The 19,669-nt window shown below is 46.1% G+C and overlaps 1 pseudogene across 1 annotated transcript in view; it reads right to left on the bottom strand.

Annotated features, from left to right (window-relative positions):
• LOC146175800 (protein-cysteine N-palmitoyltransferase HHAT-like protein) overlaps positions 1-19,669 on the bottom strand; it is a 34,851-nt pseudogene continuing 15,182 nt past the window's right edge. The window contains exons 7-12 of the transcript XR_014701344.1: positions 10,303-10,418; positions 7,548-7,754; positions 6,591-6,626; positions 2,050-2,251; positions 1,707-1,848; positions 1-311 (exon numbers count right to left, since the gene is read on the bottom strand). The product of XR_014701344.1 is annotated as a protein-cysteine N-palmitoyltransferase HHAT-like protein (transcript). The remainder of the gene's footprint in view (positions 312-1,706; positions 1,849-2,049; positions 2,252-6,590; positions 6,627-7,547; positions 7,755-10,302; positions 10,419-19,669) is intronic.

The following is a 19,669-nucleotide window of genomic DNA, read 5'->3' on the forward strand; positions in this document are numbered from 1 at the left end:
TCAGCGAGATTCCATTCGCGGCAAAAGGTGCAAAGGTGAGGAATATTTTTGTGTTCCGACGTACGCATGGAAGCACTGAGAGCCGAAAGTGTCCATGAATGCTGATGAGAATGAATTAAATATGAAGACTGGACGGTTTGAGCCGGCTTGAATCGTCAGACTTTTCTTGACATAGCGATTGATTAAATATGTTTAAGAGGAAGCCTGTTTTCTCCTGGCTGAAGCTGACGCATCCCACTCCGCCGCGTCCATGGAGGTTTGACAGCCGCAATAGAGGAGAACCAGGATAGGTAAAAGAGGCAGTGGAAAACCTGTAAATAAAGAGAAACACACAAGAAAAGAAGAAATTGAGTGCGTTTCGAGAACTTTACTGATTGACAATTACCAGAATAAGTGCGGCAATATTGAAGCGACGGCGTTATAGTTTCCCGTTTAGAGGAACTCCAGCACCGGCTTTGCAGTAGCTGCCGGCGTTGCGAACGAGGTGTCGAAATCATTCCTCGGGCTGGTGTTAGCTTGCAGGTGACATGACGGGAAATGATTGGCAAGCTGTTTGTATGACGTCACGAGACCTCACGAGATCGCCCAGTTGGCACGACAGCAAGGAAGTTATTCGTGTCTACGAAATTCTAAAAATAAATAAATCTGATGTAGCTATTAATAAGGGCTAGATACGAAACTGTAACTGCAACCAAGCACCCTTCTGTGACCTTCCTCACCTCATATGTCACTTCAGGAGCAATGAGCAGAGGCAGGCGGCCCTGCGCGGAAGGGTCAAATGTCACATGGATCGTGTGCCATGGAGCGATGCGATTTGATGGACGCCGCTGTAGGCACACAGCCGGCACGCGACTTTCGAATTGAGCAAGGAATGGCTGAAGTCTGTTGAGCCATAACGCCACGCGTCGTCTTATATATGTATGGTTATTTCACAACCTCAATGGCTGTTGCTAATAGACAGCTGACAATCTCTAATTGCAACAATGTACCTGCCTGTTGCTATTAAAAGTTAACTATTACAATTCAGTTAACCATTTTGGTAGGCAACAGTTATCACTTTCTTCTGATTCGTTAACACCGGTAATATTTTGGCTAAAAACTCATGTTTTACCTTAAACCCTTTCTATTAAAAAAATTATTGCCGGACTTTCCTGAAACGCCTGTATATTAAGCTTTCGAATTATATGATAACAATGACTCATGCATTGAACTTATTTTTTTTGCCTAGTTCTGTCGACCACAATGCGCAAAATGTGATGCTAATTTAACACTGAACCCAGTCTGCGCATTTGCCCGCTTAGAAAGGCTCGGTAATTTGTACCACTTGATGGCGTTGTTTTCAGCGTGCTGTTTCTTATATAGCTAGCTCAATGACTGAGTGGCATTTGTGTATTTATACACTGCATCAAGCGGCATTACTGTGGGGGAGGGTGTACATAAAAAGAAAACATAAATTAAGTAGTGGCAGCCATGCACGCAAACCATCCCTTTAAGAAAGCAATGACAAAGCAGAAAAAGACAAATCTCACAGTACCTAATACAAGAAGTATCTGAAGGCAATTTGTTCCGATCGCATAATATGTTGAAAAAAAAAAGAAAAGAAAGAGGATCTAAACACCTCAGTTGTTATTCTGCGAGCATGGATGGACAGACACCGCAGAAAAAAAAAAAGATGCAGTAATGTCTGCGGGGCCGTCTCCACATACCTGTGGCCCTCCTGCAGATCACAAGGACAGTGTCGATTTCGGCCAGATGGAAGAGGCAGGCGCAGATTGTGAGCATAAAGTGAGGGGCGCCTAGTACGGCCGCGGCCACTCGCATCCGGTGAGCTGAAGCCAGGTAGAGACCCTGTCAAAGAATAGAACATACACAAGACCTGCATGCGAGCCTTGCCGTTGCACAGTCGGCTTCATATGTGACAGACATTGTGGCACACGAAGAGATGAGCTTCTGCTGCGCTCAGGTGTACACTAATCAGTAATTACTTCCTTATTACAAATATACTCCGCCATGGGGATCCCCCAACAAGCATTGGACAAAAGTATATACCTCAAATTTCTTGATGGGTTGCCACTTCCTGATTTCGACGAGCAGCACTTCCTGGGCGATGCCGAGTACGCTCAGCGAGCACCAGATGGCGTCTGCTTTCATCATGCTATGCCATGCCCAGGTGAAGCCGAAGGCAACGGCCGTCCCGATGACCATCCTTACGGGGTGTCTTCCTTCGCCGACCGCGGGAATGTAGACGTACCTGCGTGTGCGACGGCATGGTGGCAGAGAAATTTCTTATGAGACTTCTCAAAGTCGATCTGGGACAATCGCCATCAGTACTACTGCCATGACCACTACCACTATTGCCATCGGCATCATCACAAGCTTAATCAGGTACTCTGCAGCAGCCCCTCTAGAACCACCTCCAATAAGCGCTGCCCTGGGCCTGCTGCAGTCGACCGGTATATGCAAAAATCATTTTCTTGATCTTGTCACCCCATTTTATCTTATCTCATATATATTCGATACATATGACCTGTAGTATATGTTAGAGAAGTTTGGGTCGCTTTAAAACGGCATCAAGTTAATATAATTGTTAAACAGATGGTACATGAACGCAATGGAAACATCCATGAAGGAACAAAAATAATAAAAAGAGAGATTAAAGGCAAGCAGTAACACCCCAAACATTTCCCAAAGGAATAATAAGGCATAATTTTCTAACGTTATGCTCAAATATAAGCAATATACTTTGTATATTTATGATATCTGAAACAATAGAAAAAACATTGAAAATGTCATTATAGTTTTCCCACTTTTTAAGACAAGGGAACGGTATATCGGGAAGAAATAGTCTCTCTCCGCCTTAAAGGCCAACTGGAACTGTTTTTCGCGCTCCGTAAACAGTCTTCGAATAGTACGTGAAGAGAGAGAGAGAGAGAGAGAGAGAGAGAGAGAGAGAGAGAGAGAGAGGAGAGTGAGATTACAGAAAATAAAATATGACATTCGTAATTGAACCGAGTGCTTCAGGAATCACTCTCAGCAGCCGTCGTTTTTCTAACCCAAAGTAAATAAACATAGGTCATATTACTGATAGTGGATATGACGAAGAAAGGCGGGCCTCGGGGCGCTGCAGTTGGGGCATTTTAAGGCTTTCTGCTGCTTTTAGAAACCTCAGCAATAGGACACGCATTATGTTCAGGTATTGTGAAGGACACGAACGCCCATCTCATGAATTTACAGCACAGAGCACAAATTTTAACCGGCAACACAAATAACATTTCTTTTTATTGGGAATGCGGTGGGTCGAAGGTCAAACATTCTCTACTTACTCCGAAACGAGAGCTCGGCTTAACTGGATCATTTGAATGAATTCCACTTTGTCCCCATGGCTTTCCAGTTCCAACAAACCCTTCCCAAAAACCCAATCTCTTTCCCTTATTCCAAACCCTGCCGCTACTTCAACGGAAATCTTAGGAGAGACTCACCGGGCCCGCACCCCCGGGTTTGGGTCGCTATTGTATACCTTTTCTCCGCTTTGTCTCACTTGTGGGACTTTCCACCTTCGACCGTGCCAAATCAAACTCTATCCTCTCTGACCAAATATTTCATATGTCAAATTGAATTACGCGCGTTATACGTCGGTAGTGTCGGTTGAAACTTTTTATTCTTGTTCTTTTCCAATTAATAGCCTCAACATACAGTGTGCGCTTCTGAAGGGTATGCAACCTGCCTCAGACGACAACACAACGTTCAGGCATGGCTATCGAGGCAGAATTTATGAAAACTTCACCGTGTAACGAACTTAACACCTCCAAGCTACATTTAAAACTCCAAAGGTTTACTGCCCGCCGTAAGTAATCCATTCAGCCATAATCTGACTTGGCTTGACGAGAAAGCGCGTGTGCGCGTTCCTACATTCCGACTAACTTTCCCAATTACGCGACACGCGCCAGACATACACGTCGTCTCCTATTTAGTTCCTAAAACACTTTTAGCAATAAAAAAATTTTATAAGAATAAAAAAACACCATTACGGCTAGCTTTGGGACTCACCGATCATATTAACAGGTATTGTAGCCAAAGTGAACTTTTATTGTAGCTGGCATTGGGGCTGGCGGCTCCAAAACAGTATATTATCGATGGGCAGCAAAACATTAGATTCCTAGCTATTTATAAAACGACAGATAGCATTTGATAAAAGCATCAGCTCACAAAAAAAAAACCTATGACCTTTCATAGAAAATGCGCACTTATGTCGCGAGGAATCAGAGCCGCTTAACTGAAGATATTCGCCATAGAATTTAAAGGCGCTTTTATTGGTAGATATTATCAGTGGAAGACTATTCTTGGCTCAGATGCTTAACTATCCACGCAGGATGATGCGGCCGCCCAACGAGGAATGAAATGTGACAATACTTTATAAACAGAGTGAATGCATAGGGTGGTATGTTCTCCATGCATGTCATTTTCTTTTTCAGAGAGTGTTAAAGCCGTACTATTCACATTCTATTTGGTTTCAGAAAAGGGCAATATTCACATAGACTAAATTTTATCAGCCATTCGCAAGTCGAAAAAGTTTCCGATAACTTCTTTTCTACTCAGTTTTGCCGAAACAATAACTAAAACCGCTCCTACCGCCAAGGCATGCCTCATGCTACGTTGAGGAAGTACATCTGACTGATGAATAATTCTGGAATGTTCACGTTTGGAATGTCATGGAAATTTTAAAAACAATTTTGCCATTCAGAAGAGCAGCCTGCCCATTAGGGATTACCTGCTAGCCGAAATCGCCTCTTATGTGCTTATGGGGCTCTGCTTATTTAAAATTGGGAACTGTCAATTAGCTATGCTTACTTATTTTCTCCATTTATTTTCATGTTGGATCGCTTCCGATAAGTACTCAGCGATATGAAAATATTTTGATAATTGCCTACTTAAATGAATAAAAGGTGTAAAAAAATAACAAAAGAAAGGAAAAAAATCAAACAGTGAAAAACATAAAGTGCTTATGGGCACTCCCCCGCACTTGAACTTGAGCAAAAAACTATTACATGAAACTGGCGGCTGCATATAGTACACTTAAGCAATATGTTTGTACTGTTGTGCGCAGTCTTCCTTGCATTTTCTCGTGCATAAACTCGAGGAACTGTGAAAATGAACTGTTGATGAGTCTATCAGCTCTTTTGGACAAGCTTTTACTCCTATATTTTCACATGCGTAAACGTTGCCAGGAAGTATACAACAGACGTTTTTCAACCATCCGTTACCTCGGCTAAGGTAGGATAACATACTACAGAGTTTTAACTTAAGCCGAGCAGACATGCGAAAGCTGGTTTGTCGCTAAACCATCTGACTGCTGACGTCAATCAGATGCTCATCTAGGGGCGGCATCTAGTACTGGCATCGGGACTCAATTTTCAAAGGTCAGATACTATTCACCAGGGTGGCTCCGGTGCCGGAAGAGGGGGGGGGGGTGGGGGGGGGGGGGCAGGGTATTTTATGCTATACATAGCTTGGCTTCGTTGGTTTCGGAGGTATCCGCCTTCAGGAAGCTCTTGGAAGAAGACACTGAACCATCTTTGGGGCCTCGATTCCTGGTTAAAAAAAAGCTAGCTGATTTTGGTCAACTGCACACCAACTTGTCGGTGAGGACATTGCCTGAGGAGAGGAAATTTTCGGGAGATTTATCCCACTGACTCGGCCAAGGGAGACGATGGAGAGAGGAGCGCTTTCAATTAATGCCAAGGCCTCGGTCAGCTGAACAAGCGAACTAAGGAGCGTCCCTGACACCACTCAGAAGCGGCGTCCAAGACCAAGTCGCTATGATTGTATGGGAAAAGACGGACAAACAACGAGACAGGCAATTAAAAGCGTCCAGCCCTCTCATCGAGAAGAGATTCCTAAGGCGATTCCTCAGCGGCTCCCTAAGCAGCCATCTCAACTCTCAGTTTGTTAGTTTTTGTAACCCTTCAATGTATAGATACAGTTTTTCTCGATTTTCCTACTGTCTGTCTTCGGCCCAGCTTTCCTTACTCAACCGGCGCAGCGCCCCTGCACCCGCAGCCTGGAAACACGTTATTAGCACGTACCACTCGTAACAAGACCCCCTAGTGAATATCAATGCTGCCTCTTCCCACAGCTGCAGCTTTAACTGCGTTCATATTAGCGCCGATGCTAATATTTGAACGTTGGACTCGAGCATTCACTTTGTACGAATTTTCGTGAAGAACGAATTATCCATCGAATACTCAATTCGCATGAGATTCGGTTCTCCTGCTATTCAATCCTTACTATACACTTAGTTTCTAACAAAACTGTTAACACTTTATTCAAAATTGAAGCCAGACTATCCAAATTTGTTTTCGTTGAAAAATAAAAATTGCATTACACATTCCTAATCAATGGGTGTTTTGGAGCGTCACAGTAATGTCTCATCAAGGGAGCCATATTTATGCGCCCTTTCCTAAAGCCCTAGAAACAAACTGCGTACATTTCTTGCGAGACAATAAACAATACGTGCGCATATTTAGTTGACGAAGTATTTCGCAAACATGGCTGCATTCAGTAGTTTAGAGATGCGCAGTTCAGATGCATACCTTCTTATCCACAGGTGCATACCCCGATCGAAGTGCCTGAAAAAAGAAAGAAAAACACGTGACGAGTTTTTTTCTCTCACTGAGTTAAACTGAACTGTATCTTCTTTTCTATTCTATTCCTTATTCACAATTGCCTGGGGTAATTAGTGTAGCCAGGCTAAGGACTATATTGGGGCAAGGTGCAGCCATGAATCACTCAGAACTTGCGTCACATTCGTCACCGTCATACACCTTGTGGAAACCACACGTTAGTTGTAGACTCTGTTAGAGAAAAACTCCCCGCTACTCACAAGTGTCGTGGGTAAAAAACACACAGCCCATCGCTTTTTCCTCTGGACCATGCGGTACTTTTCTGCTTTCACAAATATACATTGGGCGCCAAGTGGAGCGTTATCCGTCGTTGGCTCTAAGATGCCAGAGGAACATTAAGAGGAAGGTGCAGTCTAACAGGAATCAATTTCTGTAGGCGTCAAAACCTGGAGGCGTCAAAACCTGCAGGCAGCCCCTTTCTATTGCGTGTATCTATCTCGCACTGTTGCACGGTCGCATAGGCGGACCGAATGGATCAAGTGTAAGGGCGAATACTTGTATCGACTGCGAGCTTCTGTCTTTTTATGCTTCCGACGCTTAATTCTCTCGTATGAAAGCACCAGTTCACACTTTGCACCTAACAAAATCTGAACACTTGACAGGCCGGACTTTTTTCATTACTGCTTCGAAGCTTTGTATTGTCAGGTTCAGTATAAATTAAAGCGCCACTAGACTACTTAGGACCTAACCCCCAGAACTGCATGTTTGTGGCACCTTTCAAAACTGTTAGTTCGATTACCTCCACCTTTTCTATATTCCTTTTAAGTCGACCCTTATTTCGATGTCTACGATGTTTTCACATAATTGTCAGACACGTTTCATGGTTTCTTAATGGGCACAGTGCAAGATGTGAATGTGAGCACCAACCTCCAGAAGAAAGAGCACCTAGACATCCTAGCAATGCATTTCGCCCGCGGCGGGACGTCGAAGCCTTCAGCCCGACCGAGGGCACCGGGAAATCCGTAGGTGAACAAGTAGCGTACGTAGAAGGTAAACAGTAGAGATAAGGCGAGGCCCAAGACACTGGGGAGGTCCATTGTTGCCACTACCATGGGCCACTTCGACATTGCCGAACTGAAAAAGAAACGACGTACGATGAGAAAAAAAAAAAGACGTGAAGGAAGAAGAACGACTCGCAGTCAGCAGAAAAGTTTAAGATCGTTCACAGCACGGTAAAATATAACCGGAATATTGTCGGATACAGCTCAGAAAATTAAAATGAAGCTTTTGCTGACAAATGACTGCTATGCAGCCTATGGTATCGATCTGCTCGCTGGAGGTAGGGAATAATCTCGTCGTACCTGCTCGGTTGAGATTTACGATGTCGCCGATGAACGGGGGTTCACAACTGTTTAATCGGATTAACCGCAGCGTCACGAAAATGAGTCACAGTCATTAGTCGGATGGTCTCGTTCGAGAGACATATGTCATATATATCCTGAGTAGTGTGCGACTTCAGCATTAAAATGATTCGAGATTCGAGGCTATCTGGAACTTCTTTTAGGTCACGCATCTTGTATGACAGAGTGACGATCGGCCGTGTAAAGTGACGCTCACGGGCCGCCGTGCGATCACCGTAGGGGTCACAAGCAAATTTTGAGCATATTTAGCTTGACGTGGCTCCCAAGAATTTACAGAAGACTGAACGCGTGATTGGGTGGCTATCTTTTAAAAATAGTGTTGATACGTTACGGTCGGCTTCGGTACAAAGTAGCTCTTAAATTTGTCAAGGTGGCATCTTTCTCTTCTTTTGCCGTACTGCATTAGATTATTTTTGCGGGCGAGTTGGCGCCCGTGTTGCCTTGTTTGTGTTCCTTCGCCTATTGTCCCGTTTTTTTCGCGCAGTTTACATTTTGATTTGCCGTACATTTGTGAGAAACTGTCCGGAAAACAACTTCGACGAGAAACGCTGCAACTTAGCTCAATTTTAGCGGGATAACGTAAAAGACCCGTTTCTCCAGAAAATAGGATGTCGGTGTCATTTTTGAGCGAAAAATCATGACACTCGCACATTCGTCAAATGTTACCGGACCCCATGACATGACCAATCCGGAAATAGCTGCCAACTCGAGTCTTTCCTTTCAGGGGGGAGGGTGGTATCAGAATCGGCCCGCTGGGATCCTTCTATTCTAAATCCGACACGCTGCCTCTAGACTACGCAGGCACATCTGTACGGCTTCGTTAAGCGAGGTTTTACATATTTCTTGAGCGATCTTTAACTTAAGACTTTATATTCAAGAGTATATGAGATATAGTAGGGAACTAATTTAGGAATTAGTAATTAGATGAGCAGGAATGTTATTGTACGCTAACATGGATCCGTAAGAAAAGTTGGTAAACGGGAGTCACTAGCTCTGTCGCGTAATACTCTTAAAGGCTGGAGCTTAAGTGTATCACACCCTTCCCGCCTCCTCCCAATATTAGTTATGTGGAACATACGCATTCTTAACACTAATTGATTGCACAGAAACGCATTGTCGCGGGTCAGAAGATGGTCATGTGATGCTACGACTTCCATCACGATCAGGTTAACTATGTTGCAATTATTAATGCCTTAGCATTGTATAGTTATGTAGGCGGGTTTCGCATGCACGTGACCTTGTTGGAGCAGTAAAAGAGGAACTAGTTGGTCTATTCGAAAAAGAATGATATCGTTGAATAGAGCGTGAAGAAAAGGTGTGCAAGTAACCAATTTTTAATGTGGTGTAATTAGGTAAATAACTAAATCCGATTATGTGTGTATTCGGGAGCCAAAATGGCCGCCAGCCATCTTACGGTTTCGGTTCTCAGCTTACGGTCATCTTTCTGAATGGATTCCGCGTGTCTCAGTGGAACGCCCCTTGTCGTTCCTTTGAACGCATCAAAGTTCACCGGCGTTCTATAATTGGTTTATAGGAACGAAAAGGCGCCGTATCTGTCGCTCGCGGAATTCCGCTGACACATCTTGTTAACACAGTAATGCTCAAGCTTACAGATTTCCCCAGTGCAGATCCTGCAGTGATATCGAAAAATTTTGCTACAAAAAAAAAAAAAAAGATCTGGTTTTACATGCCCTGCAATCATACACCTGCCCTATTCCGTGGAAGAAGTTGTGCGAGGAAGAAGCTGTGACTGTTCATTGATGATCGTGAAAATGGCCCCCATTAATTAATTGAGATAAGACTTGCAGTTCAAATGCAGCCGGTCCCGTATTCCAGTTCACATCGTTTTCAGAAGTGTAGAGTTCGATTGCACTTTAAGACGGCTGATTGGTGGAAATGCCGGAAGTGGCGGCGCACATTAATTTTATCTGTTTCCTGCGATTTTTTCCTTCCGATAAGAACGGAAAACAGGGAAAACGATACTTCTAGACACGACGCAAACTCGTAGTACGGACCCTTACGTCTAATTCTCTAAATTTCTAATTGTTCTTTCAGCGTTCGACAGCCAGATCCAGTATTATTGTTATTTAAAAGCTTCCTACCAAAAGGGAGTTAGCACGCTTCTGACGGTGGCCGACAAATTATGTCGAGTTATACGCGTAGCGGCTGAAATACGCGACTTGATTTTCTGTGGTCATGAGCGAGGATGTTCATGACCAACCGGGCCTTTGTTTTCGCAGGCTGCCTTGAAAACCACTGACCTGTACAAGTAGTGAGACATGAGCTCCATGAGAAGAAAGTGTGCACCGCTGCGGAGAAGTCTTGCAATGCAAGTAGCGATCTCTGGCAGTGTACAGCTTGGCCTCGGCTTGTTCATCTGCAGGAACGAATTTCAGAATGCCTTTTTAAAGATACCCTGGAAAGATAGTAGAGTTTTTGCGTAGTGCGATATGCGATCCGTTATCCTAGCCGCGTTTGTATGAATACGACTACAGCGCATCGTATTCACTTTCTGGCGTATCGCATTCATGTAAACCGGTATAATGCGCCAGGAAAGCGCATCACATTAATACGCCAGACGAGGGTAGGTCGAGAGGGGGAAGTTGACCTGGACGGTGCATGTAAACAGAGCGGCGCATCCTATTGCGAATAATGAGAAGGCGCGCCAGTGCTCACTTCTGGTGACATACGGCCCTCGTAGACGGCATGGATACGGGCAGACGGCACACAGGATGTCGGCGGACAAGGCGTGCGCTGGACGTGTTCTCTTCTCTTGCGAGGAAACAACAAAATTTTTCGCAATCGTAAGCGAAATTAACATCGGTAAACTACTCGATTCAAGACGGTAGCGCATTTTCAACTCATACAACAGAAAATGAAAGAGTTGGGCGTCAGCGTTCCGGTTGGCCTAAGTGCGTCACATAACCTTCACAGCGCTTCTAACCACTTTTGTTGCTGCGAATTTGGGCAACGCGTACTCCAATGTTACTTGCTATCCCTGGCTAATTGCGACCGATAAGCCGGCACGGCTGTCTTTACGGCTGGTTTGGTTTGGTTTGTGGGGTTTAACGTCCTAAAGCAACTCAGGCAATGAGAGACGCCGTAGTGGAGTACTCCGGAAATTTCGACCACCTGGGGTTCTTTAGCGTGCACTGACATCGCACAGCACACGGGCGCCGTGCTTTGCTCCTCCATCGAAAAGCTGCCGCCGAGGCCGGGATTCGATCCCGCGTCCTTGGGAACAGTAGTCGAGCGCCGTAACCACTGCGCCACCCCGGCGGGGTGCTTTACGGCTGGTGTCTGCCGGCCGGAACGCTACCGTGCGATGCATTACACTTCTGTCGATGGATGGGTGGATACTTGACACCGACACATTTGTCTAGGGCGCTGAAGCAGAGAACTGCTGGTCCAAGAGAAAATGTTTTTAAAGCAGGTTCTATTTAAACGCTTAGCTCTCTTCGCACCCGCGGGCATTTTTCGAGTGCTCTGGACACCCTTGCTCCAGCCTGCATTGTGTGATTCTATTGTTTTAAAATCCATTCGTTGCCCGTTCGCCCTGCAGCAAGTCCAGTAGCACGCAAGGGCGCTTCGCTGCAGGCTGTCCATCCGAGGGCAACGCTGTAGTTGTTGTATGTAGGCTATGGTACAAAGCTGGGACATGGACATTAATTAGTCCATGCTGCTAAAATAATAAACGTATTAACGAAATGCTGCGGTGGGATGCATGATGCAGGTATATTCCAAATTTAACGCAGGTATCTGAAGACCGACAAGAGGCGCCGGACGCTTCAGCAGTAGGCTCCGTGGTCAAGGTATGCCGTGGTGCCGTGGGAGCGCAACCGGAAGAGTGAGTTTGGTTTCGCTCTCACTCACAAATGTGACGCAAAGCAGCGCCACTGACTTGACGCGGAACGTGTAAACGATAGCGCATCGTCTTATCGAGATGCGCTAGGAAATACAGTGCGCTGGCGTCGCATTCATATAAACGCTGCTGCAATCTGCCACCGCGCGTTCTACTGCGCATGCCCAGGTTGACTTGACGGCGATAGATAGCGCCACATGCTGGAAGTCGGCACACAAATCTGCCGCTTCCGGAGCAAGCAGTCAGCGCGTACACATCGGTCACCCGCGGCAGTGGGTCACGATGACGGATCGCGGATCGCACTGCGTTCTTTTTACGGTCATGACATAATGCAACATATCTACAGAGATAGTCTTTTTGAGTATTCGAGACAATTTAACAGTGGTCTGTTTTACAATATAATTTGTAATTAAAAAGAAGTATTTTCTCCCACCACGTGGAATTGGGTATGGCGACACCTCACGAGCGTTCTTTGTTACTCTTGCCTTTTCAAGTAAACAAGGCAATCTCGGTGTGTCCTGCTCAGTGGCCAAGCCCAAGTGACGCGGACGGGCAGGGACACGCTAGGGCGCACTGCAGACCTGTTTTCGCTTTTTTTCTTGATGGTCTGAGTCTGCTGACTTGAAGAGGAGATAAGGAGTATCCGTTCTGGATCCCCAATGTCTTTAATGCTAGTAGAGGTACCCCAAACATTTGTGGGCTGTGGAGACGATTGATGAAACATTCATAATTTGTGCAAGTTTTCCACTTTTCATAAATATATTTTCCTGTCTTTAAATACCCTGCACAGACCTCGAAAGAAGCGTTAGGGTTTGAATATGTTCATGAATTGTAAATGGACTAAACAGTTTATCTGTGAGGGTTACACAAAATCTCGCCTAGAAAAAGGAATCCAAACAGTCGACAGATCGTGGTCACGAACTAATGGAACGCCTTTTCGGTGCCCATGCGGGACGTTTAATTTCGGGCTATATTTAGTAGACAAAATGAAGGGCTTTATTCCACCATTAATTTGTTCAAACAAGATGATTTGTTCACCGTACAGAAGAGGAAAAAGAAGAAGCCGACGGGAGCGGACGCACTTCGATTGGGCTCGGCTAACATGAAAGGAAATTGTGTGGAAAATCCAACAAATCCTGGAAAGTTTGTTTCGAGGACCTTCCTGAAGTCATCCGGAATTCACCGAGGCCTTTCTCAAACCCGTGAGTGTTTTATTGGACAGCGAAATGGGCTTTTGAAGCTCCTCGGCGGCGGCAATGCTAGGGGATGCGAGGCCTAGTAATGCCGACCCAGAGTGCATGGATACCTTAGACCAAGGCGAAGCGGGATCTAGTGGTCTGTGTTCAACAACCGCTAACCCAGCTCACTCTGCTAAACACAAGGGAATGGAATTAGACGTCCAAATCCAAACTTCTAAGGACATGGAAGAGGGTCGTGCCTGGACGCCGGATGACCTTTACTCCAACTGGCACGTAAACATACGCAAGAAGAATCGCCAAAGGTTAGCAAGAGGCGAACAAGTCGTGATCGCAGGAAAGATCTATGCTCCCCCGACGCACTTGCTGCAGACCGTCGTGAAACCGAGGAAAACGATAGCATCGCCAGTACAGCCGGCTATGGATCAAACAACGTCTCAGAAGAGGAGGAAATTACCACCCCTTCCTAAAACTGACTATAAGGTGATAATATGACCCAAGAAAGGCATGGAACTCAGAAAATTCGTTCCTACTTAGTTCTCAAGAGCCATCGTGGCTGCCTGCAACAACCCAGCATTGTGCGACTTCTCCAAATTTATTGTGAGACCCGGCACAGGATCGAACATCATCATAGTCAGCACTCCTTACGACGAGACTGCGGACGCCATACGGCACATCAAGAGTCTGACCTTGGAAAACAAGGCTTACGAAGTTAACGTCTACCTGGCGGCGCCTGAGGACGTCATCAGAGGAGTTATTCATGGAGTGGATCCAAACACACCATCAGAGGAGCTTCTATCAAACATCCGACTACGCACACAAGGGGTCGAGATCGTTCAAGCACGAATGTTGGGAAAGTCTCGCACGGCAGTGCTAACATTCATAGGCGCCATTCTCCCCCGCTACGTCATCTATTACGGGGGAGAGACGGCATGTTACCCATATCGACCAACCCAACAGATCTGCCAAGACTGTCTCAAGGCAGGCCACAGAGCGGATGTCTGCCCAACACCCAACGCCAAAGTACGTCGGAACTGCGGCCTTCATGAACCAGAGCAAAACCACACATGTGAAGCCAAGTGCGTGGCCTGGCAGGGAAACCACCCAACGGGAGACAAGGCCTGCAAGCAGCGCCTCAGGGCACATATCGGACGTTACAACAACAAAGCTAAACAAAGCAATAACAATCAGCAACAGAAGCCCCCCAAGCAGCACGTTAGCCGGAGAGATCAGCAGATCAAGCCGATGGAGCGCCGCTGGTTTTCATCGGAGGAGGAGGAACAGCAGCTGGCAGAGAAACAGAGACCCCACTCCCGATCGAGATCCAAGGGACGGGACTTGACAGCCTACTATTCCCAACAGAAGACACAACAGATTAGGCCCAACCAGCAGGGACCACCAGAAGCGATAGGGGCGACGCCAGACAAGCTAGAGCACGACACCAAAAGGGTAAGCTGGGCTCAGGTTGCCTCTCCCACTGCTCTAAACGGGTATGGTCCATGTCAGGATTGCACTAGGCTCGAAGAGCACAATAGACAACTGAAAATCAAACTATCAGAACAACAGAAACGCATTAATAAGGTAGAACAACTACAACAACTCCTACAAATGGGTCAGAAGCAAACTGCCCCCCAACCCTCATCAATAGTATTGGTACAACCACAACCGGTACAAAATGCTGTAAACACCTCCGCATCTCAAACACAACTGGCGAGTGTACTCCAAACGCAACGGCAGAAACCGCTTACACAAACTCTCGGACTTCACACTCAAGAAAACGCACCAAGCATTCTTACTCAAATGCAACAAATGATTAATCAAATGCAGCAGACCATGACACAACTAACCAAACAACTCCAAGACCAACAAATTGCCACGCAAACTCAATTTGCGGCAGTTCAAGAAGAATTCAATTCGAAATTCCAAATAATAACTCAGGGGGTGCGAAAACGCACGGGAATCCCCGATGACCCTCGACTAAAAGCCCACCGAAGGTCCGCTGGCATGACAGATCTCAGCGACTGCGAGTCAGTGGCGAGCAACGCTGATGGCTGCCGCCCCTAACCGGCAACCAAACCACCTAGAGCTCTGGCAGTGGAACTGTCGCTCCTTCAAGAGGAAACGCAGCTCCCTGCAAATGTTTATTCAAAATCAACCGATACCTCCGGGCGTCATCTGTCTCCAAGAAACAGGATGCACAACATACCTCAAAGGATACCTCACATACACCCATGGCACGGCACTTAAATAGCTACACTAGTGGCCCCCACACTAAGTCATACCGCACGACCTTCCCTTCAGTGAAATTAATCAAGTTCTCATTGAGGTCATCTCTCAAAAAGAAGAAAGCAGAGTGTGTTTGTCCTAAACCTTTACAGTCCTCCAAGCAACACGCAGGAAGATTTCAAGCCACTTTTACTGGAATGCACACGCATAGCGGGAACGAACCCCCTTATTATTATGGGGGACCTAAACGCTGTACATACGGCATGGGGCTACCACAAGGACACCCCGAAGGGAACCAAGTTGTTGGAAGCGGCTGAGCAGCTGGATCTCTGTCTTATGACGGACACCATGTCCCCCACTAGAATAGGAAACAGTGTAAGCAGAGACACCTGCCCAGACTTAGCTTTCACCAAAAACATAAGACATTGCACCTGGACCAATCTAGAAGAAACATTCGGCAGCGATCACAAAATCCTTAGCTTATCCCTAAGGACAACCCGTATTAAAAGGAACATTGGCTCTACTAAAATAACGGACTGGGATAAGTTCAGACAAATTAGACCGCCACACAACGGCATCACAACAATTGAAGATTGGGTTCAAAGCCTAAAGGATGCTCATGCAAAAACGACCCAGACCAACACAACGACAAAAACCCCAGAAGTAGACAGACGTCTCCTACATTTATGGGAAGCCCAAAAAAGTCTGTTAAAACGGTGGAAAATGCAAAAATTAAATAGAAAACTTAAAATGAAGATAGTACAGGTTACGGCTGAAGCACTAGAGTATGCTATAAAGCTCGCCAAGCAAAACTGGACAGATTTCTGCAATTCGCTGAAAGGTACCCTAAGCACGGCTAAAGCAGGGTCAATATTAAGAAGCATGATAGACGCCTCAAAAACCAAAACGGCCACAAGAAGAACCCTCCACACCATAGCCCATAAATACCCGGGCACAGATGCAGAGTTGATCACCGCCATGCACAAGAAATACATAGGAGACCCTACTCCGGCTTGCCAAACTTCATATGCGGGTCAACCAAACCCCTCCCTTGACTCCCCCATAACACTGGCGGAGGTCTACTCAGCCGCCCGTACATTTACAAGAAACACTGCCCCTGGAGGAGACAAAGTCACCTACGCCATGATTAGGAACTTAAGCACCGAACATCTGCAAGACTTAACGAAGTACATCAACGAAGAACTGTGGGAGAAGGGACAGGTCCCATCAGCTTGGAGACACGCCGATATCATCACCATACCAAAGGCTGGAAAGCCACCGGCTGTGGAGAGTCTCCGTCCTATCTCCCTCACTCCTTGCCTGGGAAAACTCTATGAAAAAGTAGTCCACCTCAGGCTCCAAAATTACATCGACGAAAACAACATCTTTCCTTCCTGCATGCTGGGCTTCCGCAAGGGACTCTGCACGCAAGATGCTTTCCTCGGGATTAGGGAACACGTCATCAACACCATACCCCGAAAAGGCGAAAATTTCATTCTGGCACTAGATCTCAAAGGAGCATTCGACAACATTGGCCACCAAACCATATTGCACGAATTAAACAATATCAACTGCGGGGAGAAAATCTTCAAATACGTGAAGGCTTTCCTCTCAGATCGCACAGCCACCATAGGAATTGGAGAGATCCGATCACCAAAAGTACCCATGCCGAACAAAGGTACACCGCAGGGTTCTATAATCTCTTAAATGCTATTTAACATAGCAATGATAAATTTAGCAAAAAAACTGTTGACCCGCAATGGTATTGGCTTCACTTTATACGCGGACGACATCACCATCTGGGATACTCAGGGATCCTTGGCGCAAAAAGAAGAAGCTCTGCAAGCCGCTGTAGACCTAGTCGAGGAATTTGCCGGGGAGAGCGGTCTTCAATGCTCCCCAGAAAAATCCGAACTTATCAGGCTACACAGAAGAAATTACAAGTCCCCAGGAGAAATTCAGCTCTCTCTAGGAGACCGGACAATTCAAGAGAAGGACAAGATCAGAGTTTTGGGGCTGTGGTTGCAAAGCAATTTGAGAATGGATTATACAATCAAAACACTCAAAACCCCAGTCAACCAAATTTCCAGAATGATTAGGAGGGTGACCTGGCACCGGAAAGGGATGAGGGAGGAGGACACCCTCCGCCTTGTACAAGCCCTAGTCGTTAGCAGGATTACCTACGGGCTCCCATATCACGAAATTAGAATCACTGATAAAAGGGTCATTGACACTATCATAAGAGGAGCCTATAAAACGGCCCTGAACCTCCCGTCAACAACATCAACGGAACGTCTTTGGGCACTCGGAGTGCACAACTTCGAGGAGCTCAAGGAGGCGGTTCTAGAGAGTCAGAAACAACGCCTAACAACAACGCAGGCGGGTAGGGAAATCCTGTCAAAACTAGGGCTATGGCAGGCACTAAGAACTTCTGAGATCAAATCACAAATTCCGACATCCACAAGAAACAACATCTATGTGAACCCGATACCAAAGCACATGCACCATGAGTTACAGAAGGGTCGAAGGAAAGCCGGAGTCAAATCATTGGAAAAACAATTGTCTAAAGACGCGGAAGTTGTCTACGTGGAAATAGGGGCTTACGGCGAGCCTGGCAAGTTCACAATAGCTGCAGTTGACCACCAGAAGAGGCCAATTATTCAGGCTTCGATCTATGCCAATGATCCTGCGGAAGCGGAATCACTGGCAATAGCCATCACCATAAAAACACGAGACCACCAAAAGAAGTCATCACACGCAGTGACGGACTCCCAACCAGCCTGCAGGGACTGCCTGGCCGAAAAACCTCACAGAAAAGCGTGTGCAATATTACGTTCTATCTCCCAGACGCACACAATTACATGGATACCTGGACACGAAGGCCTAGAAGGAAATGAGGTAGCGAATGATCTAGCCCGAGCTCTCACAAACCGGGCGGATCCCCATCCCTACCCCACCCCTCTCCTAGGACCCTACGGCGACAGGCTGGAACACCTACGGTTAGAAAGAAGAATTTTCTCACCACCACACAAACAACTTCCTTCCTCGGACGCTATAAACTGGAGAAAAATACGAACAAACACATTCCCTAATCTTCACATTTTAAATAAGATAAGTCCAACAAAATACACGAGTTACTGTCCTTGGTGCGGTGCAAGCCCCACACTCTATCACATCTCTTGGGAATGCCAGGACAAACCTGACCCAACGTTACTAGTGCCATGCCCGATACACGAGCAGTGGGAGGCGGCCCTGACCAGCGACAACCTGGACCAGCAAGCCTGGATTATTCAGCTAGTCCGCAAGTCAGCTGCTGCCAGCGGAGCCCTGGACTAGGGGCACCGACCACCCAGCTCCTGCGAATTCTTACTGATTATTATGCTCATTAAAAGTTTTCTATCTCTCTCTCTTCACCGTACAAAGAAGAGGAGCGACATGTTTACTGTCCGCTTTTAACCTTGTGGAGTTCCCTTTGATCGATTAGAATGCACAAAAGTCCAGTTTTGACGTTTGTATACTTGTTATATCGCGTTGTTTTCTGAGTTTTCACGATTTTTTCTGTTCTAGTCATTATTATCATCATTGAAGAGGAGCAAGGTGTAACAATGCCTCAGAGAAGTCATTTTTCTCTCTGATTTAGCTGGGGGTTCTATAAAGGAAGTCCTCCCGACTTTTGGTTCGTTGCGGTGTCAGGCGGAACCTCATACAACGACGTTGGCAGCGAGAAATGGTTTCGACTTTCTATTCGAGTGGTGAAAATGCTTTTGAAAGATATGAAAGTATACTACAGCTGGTGACAGTTCTAGGCAGCGTTTATGCTCAGTGGAGTCAGAGCAACAACTTTCAAATAATGAATAGTTTTCAGTAAAGTTGATTATCTGGCACTCACCGAGTTTGTTGGCATCGGTCCTGCCGAATAAAATAAAGACGATTAGGGATAGGAAATTGGATACAAACATTTTCCTGCCCGTCGATTTAAACTCGAATGTCCGCATCCAGGACTGGTGGAGGCCGTTTTGATTTGAATGTCTGTTAAGAATAGCCTCCGGAATCCGCAAGTGAACAGTGCCGGTGCAGGCAGTTTAATTGCGAAATAGGCCGCTGGCGGCGACACGTGTATTTCTTTTTTTTTTTTGCTCTTTCCTTGCTTTCGAATGACCGTTTTTGTCGGGTGTGATCGACCTATCTTTCGTTAGGAAGGCGCAGTCTATAAACGCCAACATGTACTAAGTGTCGCTACGTCATAGCGGTGTGCTGGCGGCACTGTAATGAATGGCCTATCTGCACCATTATGGATGAAACATATCAGGCGCATTATATATATGGACCTCTGTAAATGAGCAA

Source organism: Amblyomma maculatum, chromosome 10 (genome assembly GCF_055883805.1).
Source record: "Amblyomma maculatum isolate TAMU_Amacu chromosome 10, ASM5588380v1, whole genome shotgun sequence".
Lineage (NCBI taxonomy): Eukaryota > Metazoa > Arthropoda > Arachnida > Ixodida > Ixodidae > Amblyomma > Amblyomma maculatum.